A 12,310-nucleotide genomic window follows, 5' to 3' on the forward strand; every position below is an offset into this window, starting at 1 on the left:
CATTAGATTTTGATAAACTCAATATGACACCAGGGAAATGAATTATTGCCTTTTTATACGCGAGTTTATAAAACAGTATCTGCGTTGGAGTTTTCTGGAAAGCGGAGTGGGGCTACAGAGGTTGATAATGCATGATATACTGGTCTTTCCCAGGAATCATTTATCTGCATCAGCAGAAAACACTTTCCAGAGAATGTGAGAGTGATCACGTTACCTTGCTGTACAAAACACATGTGTGATCTCTACATTATTATGCACTTCCATACATTTATCTATGACAGGATGCAGCTGTTATTGTACAGTCTGTTATCAAATTACAGTTCTATGAACAGGGAACCAGACTGTAGTAGGCTGCCATGATTTGTCACTACAATCTTCCCAAATCTTTAGCTATAAAGCAAGTTCTAAACGTTTTATTGTAAAAAAGTTCCTGAGTTCCTGAATAACTTTGCTTAAATTTGTTGATGAATTGTTAATTGAGTAGTTAAAATAAAACGAGCAGAGCAGGAGCTAAAATGAGCAAAACAGTGGCTAAAGGCTTAAATAAACAAAAGAGTAACTAAAATGAGCAAAACTGTAGCTAAATGCTAAAATTAACATAACTATAGCTTAAAGTTCTATGTATTAAAACAGAATAAGTATGATGAAGTAGATTTCAAGGAGAACAATGTTTTTGAAGGAATTGTAAAGATTTCAGTGTTTTTCTATGGGGATCATTTTGTAAAGAAATTGAAATAATTCAAAAACTATAAAAGTTACAAATACAAGAGGTAATTATGACTAATTATGACTGACCAGACATTTTGTCATATGACTGGTAAAAAAAAAGCACAAAGTATGTGGAAGCAGTTTAAGTCATGAAAAAAAAACGGAAGAAACAATACACAGGAAAACAATGGTGTGAATGCTGACTCAGAATCCACACTATTAGCCTGGTGTGGGATTAACAACCTGCTGTTGATCTCACAGCACAAGAAATGAGTCAGATGTGGATTCTTGAGGCTAAGGATCACTCTGCCTAAAACAATGCAGCCCGGCAGCTGTTTGACTATCATACTGGTGTATCACCATGTTCTCAGTCTATAATATTAGATGATATTGGATGGAGATTATAGTGGGGGATTGATATTTCTGCTGATGCCCCTGAGCTGCAGCCTTTTAGATTAGCATCAGTGCTGCAGATCTGCTAAAATGATTGTCTGCTCTTCTAAAATCACATTTGTGTGCCAGCTAAACATAACCCCGCAAATAGGAACTGTAAAATCTGGTATGCGATATCTGCAGACTTCAGCACAATATGGTGAATAGCTTGATGACTAAACAGATGGCTGGCAGTATGTACGGCCAAGAGTGTTTACATACAGTATATTACACACAAACATGCATGAACACAAACACACAGGCTCAATTATGTATCTGTGACATAAAAGGATCTTCAATTTCCAACTGTAATTGCTGCAGGTCTGTAAATTACAATTATGTTTAGTTTTTTTTCTATAATTTACATATAAATTGTGTGTTATGTAGTTTAATTGATACAGTAAAAATAGATTGTTCAAATGAATACATTTTATTTTCACTGATGCCTTAGTTTTGTTGCAATGTTTTGTGTTTTTTACCTTATTATTGTTTATTAGGATTGAGCATTTTAAGCAGAAACACTCTTCAAGTTTTTCTGCAAGTATTCGACCATCCACCACTCAGAACAGAAGACTAACTTGCAGCAATGTCTGCTTCTCACAGTGTGTTTTTTTTCACCCTTCACTCATACAGAGCTAAATAATGCAACAATAAACTGTTTAAAAGCAGAGAAAGCAGTGTTAAAGAGTGCTAATCTCAGCTGCTGCTTTATGACGTAGGAATGTTGCCTGTTTTATGTTTTTGCTTTAAAAATGACCTCACAGTTGGAACTTCTGGTAAATTAATGTTTACTCACTCCAAGTCCCGCAGTCGATAAATCCTCTAACGAAACAGGCTTCATACAGAGATGTGTGCTACTAATTCTGACAACCTGAGATCTTTCTTCTCCTTCATTTTCATTGGTTCAATAATTCAAAGTGGAGAGGGACACATAATCTGAGCTCACCAGTAACCATAATTTAAAATTTCTAATCTTTTCTAAACAACTACATGTTGTTTCTCTTTCTTTTTTTTTTCTTTTTTTTTTAATAGTAGGTTGGGCAGCAGTTGTTGAATCGACAAAGCGCCCTGACTAGAAAACCACCATTAGAAAATTTGCCTATATCAACAATTGCATTGTTATTGAAATCCAGTCATCATATGTATAAAAGACATACAAAAAGCCTAAACAATTTTTTGTAAAATAAAACCAAAGAGTAGTTAAACTAACTTGGATCTGAGCATGTGGGTTTTTAAAATCAGTACTTCATTGTTATAATCACTAATCAAGAGGATGTAAAACGTTAAAAAAACAGAATCAAAACTGTTGTAATATATGTTTATTATGTAGGCATGTTGCTACTTTACCTGTTTAGAATTCTGTGCAACATCTAAAGATGGGTAAATGACTGAGACACTAGGGAGTAAATAAATTAAAATCAAGGCTTTGATTTCCTTGAAATCACTTTGCTGTTTTACCACCTGTAGTCATTCCAATAATTGGCATGTCTTGCTCAATACTCAGGAGCCATGAAGTTCCACTGCATCAGCAGCGGCGACAGATTGCTCACCCCGATCACTGTGTTAAACAGATACATCAGTGCCAAGTGAAAGTTTCCATCTCCACCATATTTGCAGGGTAATGGGCTGGAGAATGACAGATTGTATGCTATTATCTTATTGGAGAATCAGTGCAGCGTCCATGAAAGTGTAGAGAGTGGGCTTAATGACGTGAGACATTTTTTAAGAGGAGTGGAAAAGTGTTTCATGCGGTCTGGGACTGGAGAGATGATGGTCTGTAATGTCTGCAGTCACCAGAGCAGCAAGGTATGCATAAAATAATAATAAAAATCTGTATTTTTATGCTGCATAGGTGCTCCCTGCTGCTCAAAGTTTGTGTATCAACATTTCAAAATAGACTTTATATATATATATATATATATATATATATATATATATATATATATATATATATATGTGTGTGTGTGTGTGTATGTGATTGTAGGAGAGCAGGAGCTGATTTGAGCACTAGATTTGTCACCTTCTTTCTCTTTCAGCTGTAACAGAGGGTGACAAAAAAGTGAAGGGAAGAAAAATGAAAGACATCTGTAATGTCTTCTCCTCTCAGCTCCTAATTGCATATTTTCCCCGAAGACAGAAACTATAGCTGAACAATGAGGCTGCCCAAGGGAACTAACATAGATTAATTGGACAGATAGGAACCCTCTGACATTAACATTTATGCATTTGTTTACTCTTTTTCAATGAATAATAATGGCCTACCTCCCTTGAAGATTCCTAGCCCCTCATTAGTTCCGGCATGTAGGTTGTCATGGATGGTAAAATGCAAGTTGCAAAAGTAAAAAAAAAAAATGTTCCTTTGCAGCCATACGTAAACTATTTCCAGATTCTGTTTACGCTATTTAACTTTCTACAAATATTGGGATGATTTCATTCTTCTTCTGCACATGGTCTCTACATGACCAGCTTGTGGATGGTCATGTAGAAAGTTTGAGAAAGGCAAAATGGTTTTTTTTTTGTTATGTAAACATGTATAATTTACTGTAAAATGCTATTTCAGAATGTTTCCTTGTAACAAAGTTCAAAAGATCTATTATTTGCATAAGCTGTAAAAAAAGCATCATTCTACTATATTTTAAATAATCTATTTTATATGTCTGTACACAGCCTGTTTGACACAGCAACAATCTAGCATAACTCAATGTTTTTGCTGTTTGCTTTGTTTTTAAAAGATGTGGCACTTGTTGCAAAAATTTCATTCTAAAATTCAATTGCCTTCCTTACGTGTGCTTAAGTTGTGTTTGGAGATGGAAGATGTCTAAATGACATCTAAACGGCCCATCGATGTCTTGGCTCAAAATTGGCTGAATTTAGTCTAAAAGCTAGTTTTTTAGACATCAAATATTTTTCTTAGCCAAAATTTTCAAGAACAAATGAGAGCTTCTTGGCTCAAACCCAACATTTCTGTATTTCCATCACTTGCCTTATTGTAGTAAGATAACCGCTCATAAAGGTAGGCTGGCTCCAGCATGACAATATAAGAAGCTGTAAAATTAATCTGTGATTCAGTTAAGTCATAAAGTATAATTCATGTTGAATGATTTTACATTTCTTTCTTACGACGGGGAATCTTGCTGTCAACGCACAACTTTAATAGTTTGTTTCTATAACATGTTAAATGAAATTATGTCTTCTTTCGTGGTTTAATTTGCCAGTTAAAGATGATTATAAAGATGTATAATCACATTAACCACTACTCAAATGAACAGTGATTATTCAGTGATTTAATACTCTTCTTTTGGCATTTATGTATGATGTGCAAAGTTAAGTATACAAGTTAGATTTTCTCAGTTGTTTGCGTGGCATATAAATGAAGTAGCAGAGATTTCCAGGGGTACAATTAGATTTAATTTCAAAATCGTGTCTGTTGCTCACTGGGTAATTAGTGTACACGTTTCTAGGGATTTCTTCAATGTGAGATGAACAACTTTAAATTGATTCATACAAAATAATAAACATAATCATCAATATAAATAAAACAATTACTGTAAATAAATGTAAACGCTTTGTGTTATTTTGCCAAGAGGTGGTTCAGGCTGGATTGAGTCTCGAGAGTGATTGAGAACGGAGCTTGCAGCAGCTATGACATTGATGAAGCATCTATTCGGAACATATTACACTAAACAGCTTACAGTATTAAAAATTTTATGGTTCACTTCTTGTTAATGGTGCTGATGTTGCCTCCAGGCATATTGAGTTTACACCATCATTGTTTGCTGCCCAGCAATAATCAGAGCTCTGTTGTTTGGGCGATAAACAATTCATGCATTATTTTCTTGGCCTCATATTTCACATTATCAGCAGTCTAATGTTTAGCTGTGTAAGCTTGGAGCAGTAAATACAATGGGCAGCCCTGGTGGTGCACGGTGGGAAGAGAACACAATTACCAGAGGCTAATTTTGCACGAGAGCAGCAAGTCGAGCCGGCATTATCGGGGTTGACCATATGCAAAGGAGAGCTTAGACGAATGGCTGAATGCGTCTACTTGTTTCATCATTACTGTACATCCCACGAGCGCATTTTGTCCTCATACTAATTTGAAAAGGGCTCCTTTTAAAAAGGAGCTTGGGGATATGACATCATATTCTTGAACCAGTTGTGGGGAAATGTATGTTTAATGTGGGAATCATTGGATGGTGTTAAACTTCCAGATCTATTGGCCAGCAACTATAAAACAGTTCATTCTTTAACGAGTCTGCTGTGCTGCTCTGCTGTGGTGGGTGCCGTTGTGTTCAGAACAGCGGAAATTATTAAACCTGATGTAGCTTCAGTACAAAATGCTGTTTTTTCACACCCAGACTGAATTCGGCTTTTATTTGAGGCATAAAAATGTTTAGGCACAAAAGCATTTTCAGTCCTTGTATTGCATCTAAAACCTTTTCTTTTTTTTCTAATCTTAATTTCGCTACCAGTTCCTAAGACCTTTTTAAGACTTTATGGTCACAGAAACAGGATTGTGCAAGCAGCGGGAAATAAAAAAAAGAATTGTGTGGGACCATTAACAATAAGCCAGAATACAAAAGGAAAGCTAACCTTTTGTAGATTTAATGGATATACTGCATGCCAGTGGGGAAGAACATATTGGGAATAAAGAAACAGACTCTAATCACTGACATACAACTTTTGTATGTTGCACAATATTACAGTATATGGTTCACAAGATATCAAACGGTCTGGCAAGACTTCATTACTGGAGTCTTGGCAGATTGAAAAAGTGGACCTGCTATGCATACAAGGAAAATGTTTTCCAGGACTGCACAGTGTTATTTTGAATGAAAATCTTTGAGTTATTCTGAGCAAGAGTTGCTGTGGGTGGTTTTGACATTCAGTGACACATGTTTTTTAGGCCATAAACACTGGTTTTATTAAGAAAAGAGTTGCCATTGGTCCACGGGCCTCACTTTGACAATCCTTGCTGCAAAGTGACCAGGTTAGTGGTACCCAGTGTTCTCAGTGTTATCAGGGTATCTCCATTTAGAAGGGTTCTCTCCATTTCACACCAGCTACTGACCACTCACTGCCTTTAATCCCCATACAAGAAAAAAAAAAACATACCACCTCTCTGTCACATGATATTAATTCTGCTTTTTACTTTCTGTCAAAACCCATATTCATGGTACAGAAATGCTTAATTTTATCTGGTAACAGGTCAAGCGACTATGAAAGAAATCGCGGTCAATGATGCAGCTAATACAGGAAAATGTCTTTACAGTTTAGGATCAAATATGTTTTTTGTTTTTTTTCTTGTGATTTGGATATTTTTAGGCTGTTACCCTGCACTAACGGCTTCATCGTGATTTATCACTCACCTCTGCTTTCTAGTAAGAGGAGCGATCTTTCTCCCTCTGCGGTTTGTTTTACTGATGCAGACTTCACTTGCTTCAGGCAGCACATCACACACAAGAGCCGTGGAGTCTGAGGTGAGGGATGCAGACAAAGAAAGGGTTTTGATCAATGGCGCTCCCTCATTCTGACTGAACTGTTTAAATGAAGGCTTTTTTATGGTTCTGAACAGCAAAGAAAAAAATGAGGGCAAGTTAGATTCATTCAATTTGGACATGATTTTACTGAACAGACTCAATGGGACATTTGTATCTGCAGGACCATTCTTTGGCTTTAGACATCCTAAAACTAAATGTTCTGTGATCTAAATGTAATATCAAGAACCTGGATCTTTGTGAACTTGCTGCAGAATGAATCTGAAGCGAATAGACTACTTTTTCTCTAACTTTTAACTGAGCAACAACAGATCTTGACTCATTAAGGAGCTGCAGTAGCTTCACTTTGGTTAGGACTTAACAAAACGTTGCCTAGCACTTTGCTTGCTTGACATTTTTTGCCAATGGTTTTTATTCTCATTAATATAACTTTTTGTAGCTTTGCTAATGGTGAGACTAAAACACTACAATTTGGGCCAGACTTTCTAACAGAATGTAACATACGTTGGAAAATTTAGGACCTAGTCCACGAATCCTAATGTCTCGGGTGATTCACTTTATTCTGTAGTGTCACCATAAGGTTAACAAACTTCGTGAAAATAGCTTAAACAGACAGTCGTGCTGAAAACTCAGGTATTGATATAAGTTAAAACATTGTTTTCATGTGAGGACTAAGATGTTTCTTAGCCATGTCTCAATACGATTACCTTAATAAATAAAAGGTGAAATAAAACTAATAAAAAGATGGAGAGAACCCAGTTACACAATGAAGATAGTAATAACATTGGTTATTTTTTGTAGGAACATTCTTCCAATAATTGATGTGTATTCTTCCAGTTCAACCTACAATGTTGTTTTTTATCTATCTGTACTTCTCATTATTATAGATGTATTTTAGGCACTTTCTTCATAAAGAATAGATTTAACAGGTATTCTTTACTGAATAACTTGCACTTCTACATTTCTAATGGCTCAAATTCGAAAACATTAAGTTGATTCACCTTTAACTATTTTTTGGCTCTTTGTTTAGCTGCTGGGTTCAGCATCGGACTTTCCGAATATTTTTCTTTAAAATTTGTTGGTGTGGTTTGGTTTGACGAGCCATCTTTGACACAATAAAGCAGATAGGCCCAAACCATGATACTACTTTCACAGATGACACAAGGTTCTTAACCGTCCCGTGACCTTCGGGTCAAATTGACCTGAAGTCACCAGGGCTTCTCTAACTCTCTTCGTCTCTCTCTCTCTCTCTCTCTCTCTCTCTCTCTCTCTCTCTTTTGAGGGCTTCAGGAGGGTTAAACTTGAATGTATTCTTTTTCCAAGCATAAACATTATCATAATTTTCTTTCACCTTGTTAGTAACTTTTGTAGAAACCAGCAAAATAGAAACAAATTGACAGGTTGAGAGCAGTGGCTTTTTTTTAGTAATTGTGGGTAAAATTGATCTTTGGTAGCCTCTGTTTGTACAAAACCTGCCTAAGTGCCATGTTGGTGGAGTTCAGGTTTTGTTAGTTTTTTTGTTGTTTTCTGTTTTGTTTAGTTTTTTAATAACTATTTCCAGTCTCATGAGCATTTACTGTTAATGCTTATACCTTCCTATCAAGCTCTCAGAAATCTAGATTCCTAAATATTAATTAAAAAAAATCACTAAAGCTGAATTACTGGATTGTTTTTATATCAATAAATAATGACTTTATTTGTTATTCAGCTTCTGTTATTAAATTGACTTCTCATTATCTACCTATTGTTTTGGTAACCCTAAAACCTTGATTTGTGTGAAAACTCACTCAAACAGTTCAGCACCACTATAAGAACAATGTCGCTATTCCACAGATATCTACGGTCCAGTCTGAGAGACAATTTAAATTTAGAAGATTCTTCTGTCACTGTCTTGCACCTTCATCTCGGAGTCTGTTTATGTTGTTGTGGCTTTGCTGGCTTTGTACACTTCACTGCACCCACCACAGCCAAGGATAAGCTGAAGGGACGCTGAGCTGTATGTAAATCGATTTGGAGCGCAGCCACATGTGGAAATAGAATTAGACTTGTCAGCCACACCTCTTCAGCTGGTTCTGTCCTCTTCATCTCACTCTTCCCCCCGTACAAGTGAGCTCTTTTTATTTTGGAAATGGCATATGCTATAGGAAGGCTTTGGGTTAGGCTTGTGGGTGAGAAGGGATTAAAAGAAATCACTGAAGTTAGCAGTCTTCAAAGGGAGCAGAGAGGAGCCACATTCCTCTCAAATGGTTTCAAGCTCAAAGGGATTTGTGTAATGGTGAATTATTACATGAGGCGTAGTTTCACAGATATGTAAATAAGTCTCTACCCTTTAAATTTGAACAGAACATTGTGCTCTCTGCATGAAAAAAAAAAGATGATATAAAAAATATTGATGCGTGTAAACAGCAAGAAGCACATCTAGTCTCAGCTTCATTGATTATGCCGCTGTAGCGAGTCTGTGTCTGCTGGGTTAGATTTGTTCCTTTCAAATAGAACTCATCAAAGCAGGTGTTTGGTTCACTTCTATCTGGCATAATTTTGTATACGACAGAAAGTCATACCTGTCAGTTTATTTTATGCAAAAGAGAAAGGAAGCAGGATTCGTTGTGCTCTGCTTAAATGAGTTTTTCTGCTGTCCTTGTCTGCAAGGTCCCTGCATTGTTCTAGTCCTATCTCTGACAGATATTTGTTGATTGTTGTTTAGGATTCGTTGTACATTAGCAATCCAACAGTATCAGCAGATAGTAGAGGAACAAGAATATAAAGTGTGTGTAATATCTGGGCTCACAGGTTGAAGGTTTTTACTTCAGCCGCAGAATGAGTATCCCGGCAAAACATGTCTCGCTTTTTTTTTCCCCCCTAAATGCTTTATATTCAAACAGTACAAGTATGAGCAGCATACTAGGCTTAAAAGCCAAGTTTGGAAAGCTATTCATTTGACTTTTTAGAAGCAAATCAATAATTCATGCAGTAAATGAATTCCCAGAGAAGGTAAAAGAGATTTTTTTTTTAATGACAAATAATAGTTTGTTTTTTTTTCTGCTTCCCAGAGGTGCTGTTAATGAGCCCGCCATTTATCACAATTAACTCAGACCACTAATAGTGGTTTGTTAATTAGATGTATAACTTTATTGAACACAACACACACTCAGAAGAAATGAAGCCACAGTTATTTACTTCAGTAATTATGTTATTTTTATGTAATTATTGAAGAAAACAAATATGTGTGAGAATAGTTTCTAATGCTGAATGCATGAAGAATCTTAAACTAAAAACACTATTCAGCACATTGAATTGGATTTTAGTTTATAGTTGAAAAATAGCTCATTCATTGGGATTTTGCTTAACTTTATAGACTAACGTAAGCAAAAATGCTCCTATTTGGGGTTTTTTTAGTAGCAGATTTTGACTCAGCATCTGTGAGTGTGTTAGGGAAAGTTTGAAATCAAAGAACTTGCTTTCAAAGTACTTTTTGCACTTTTTGAAGTGTGTTGGCTGCAGATCTAAATAGAGGAAACAAACATCCCAACGTAATTCAAAACTGTTAAGACGCTCATATAAATGTCACTTTCCCACAAGTGAATTAATTGTCATTTGGCAGAAACGCTGGAATTTTTTATAGAGTTCTGTGATTTATGCATCCGTATAAGGATTAATTTACATCTTCATCAACTCATTTACTTAATTAAGAATATTTAATCTGTTACTTCACGAAAATGTTAGAGTCTGTAGTGCTGCAACTTGTGATGCATTTGGTGCAGAAAAAAAAGATTGCAGTTATCGTTAACTATATTCTTTGGTCTGTTCTTATGAACACTGAGCTAACTGGTCTGAATATCATTCATTTCAAGATTTCTCTCCTAAGCAGGCTACATTATTAAAGAATATTATAAAGTAGAAAAATGTCTTTATTCCCTGGCCTATGTAGTAAAGCAAAAAAATAAATAAATACATAAAAGGTAAAGAGTAATTCACCATGTCAGATGCCCTCGCTCAGCATGAGTAAACTGTCCTTCTAGGTAAAAACAGCTCTTTGAACCAAAACAGACCTGCTGCCGCACTGTTTGTATTCCAGTTGCCTTCATCAACTAAATAACTTCACAAATGAACGCTTGTTGATAGTTTATTGCAGAAAAGTGACAGAATAATAAATGTTAAACACTTATGAGCTATATTTGCTTTCAGTCTATTAATTTATTAGGTTTAGCTCTTTTCAGAATGTTAGACTATCCACTAAAGATAAAAAAAAATAATAATTGACCGTTCATTAAAAGTTCAGTCCATTTATATCTATACTCCACTTGTTTTTTGGGGTTTTTTTTGTAAAACATTCAAGGAACATTGAAGCATCACTTAGAGAGTTTGCACGGGGTGTCCGCTGAAAACATGATTTCTAAATGTTGGGACCTTTATTTTAACGGTATCGTCAATCTAAATTACAATTGATTAGTTGGATGTTTCTCTTGACAAGGATGGATGTGGAGGTGGGTTGATGTTTATAAGAAAGGAGGACTAATCACTGAAGTATTTTGATATTCAGAGAGGAGTTGTGTTGTAATTTCCTGAGCTGTGCTTTAAAGAAAAAATAATAATTTACGGCATGACAAACATAAATAAGGATGAGTCACACTTTTATGTTCAAGTACAACCACGGCCCGCTTTAAAGGGTTATATACTGTAGATCTAGCAGTTTATCTGTACAGGAAACAGCGTGGTGAACATTAGAGCAATGTTAAATTGAAACCATAAACATCTGATTCTCAGTGTGGTCACTTTCAGCCATGTCAGATACACAATTACACACTACAGAGCTAAAAGATAACCAGAGAGGGCAGAGGAAGCGCTCTACAGACCCGGTGGCCGTCGGTGGCCTGATAAACTCTGTGTAGTCTTGCCAAGGAGTTGATTACAGGGAGATTCCAGCATGTAAATCCTGCAGCTTCACCACAGTGTGCAGCTTGTTACCAGACACCATGCTGCCCTAAGCTGGCTTTCCCAAAAATGCCCCCAAAAAAGCAGCACGGGAGTATTTGCTTGGAATTACCAGCAACGTGACACAAATCCCATCTTTATAGCTAACTGAGCATTTAAAATGTTCTGGCTTTTTTTTTTTTTTTCTAAAATGTGAATATATCATTGTTCAAAAGTTGCTTTTTGTTAGTGTTACCTTGCCCTTGCAAGTTCTGTTTAAATATTTTGTGATGTGTCATCCATTTTTAATGAGACACACTGAGCTCTTCAAAGTGATTACTGGCCGTTTGACTTATCAGATTTGGTTTAGAGGCTGCTAATGGCACGATAAGGCACATTAAAGCGATAATAAGTATTTAATGAAGGCAAATGTGGTAAAGCTTGGGGCACAGATCCTCTTTTTAAATAGGGTGTAAAAGATGAACTTTAAACATACAGAGATGATATTTAATGGTCCAGAAGTACAAATGTTTGTTTTTTTATTTAGTTTGATCTAATTTTGTTTTCTGGGGATATGCAAGCCATGCTGGATGTCACAGCTTTGAATGATGTGTGCGATTTTCACTGTTTTAAGTTCTTAAGTCCTCGTCATCTTCTCTTCTGCCTTTATGAGTTCTGTTCAGTACTTGGCAGACAAAATAAAGTGAGTGTTTTTCATGAGTCCCCTCTGGAACAACGTATAAAAAGCCAGCTCTGTGCTT

The 12,310-nt window shown here is 35.9% G+C and overlaps 1 protein-coding gene across 2 annotated transcripts in view; it reads left to right on the forward strand.

The window, feature by feature from the left end:
* Positions 1–12,310, forward strand: part of adam12b (ADAM metallopeptidase domain 12b) — an 80,840-nt gene that overhangs the window by 25,348 nt on the left and 43,182 nt on the right. The window lies entirely within an intron of this gene.

This window comes from Kryptolebias marmoratus, linkage group LG22 (assembly GCF_001649575.2).
Source record: "Kryptolebias marmoratus isolate JLee-2015 linkage group LG22, ASM164957v2, whole genome shotgun sequence".
Taxonomy (NCBI): Eukaryota; Metazoa; Chordata; class Actinopteri; order Cyprinodontiformes; family Rivulidae; genus Kryptolebias; species Kryptolebias marmoratus.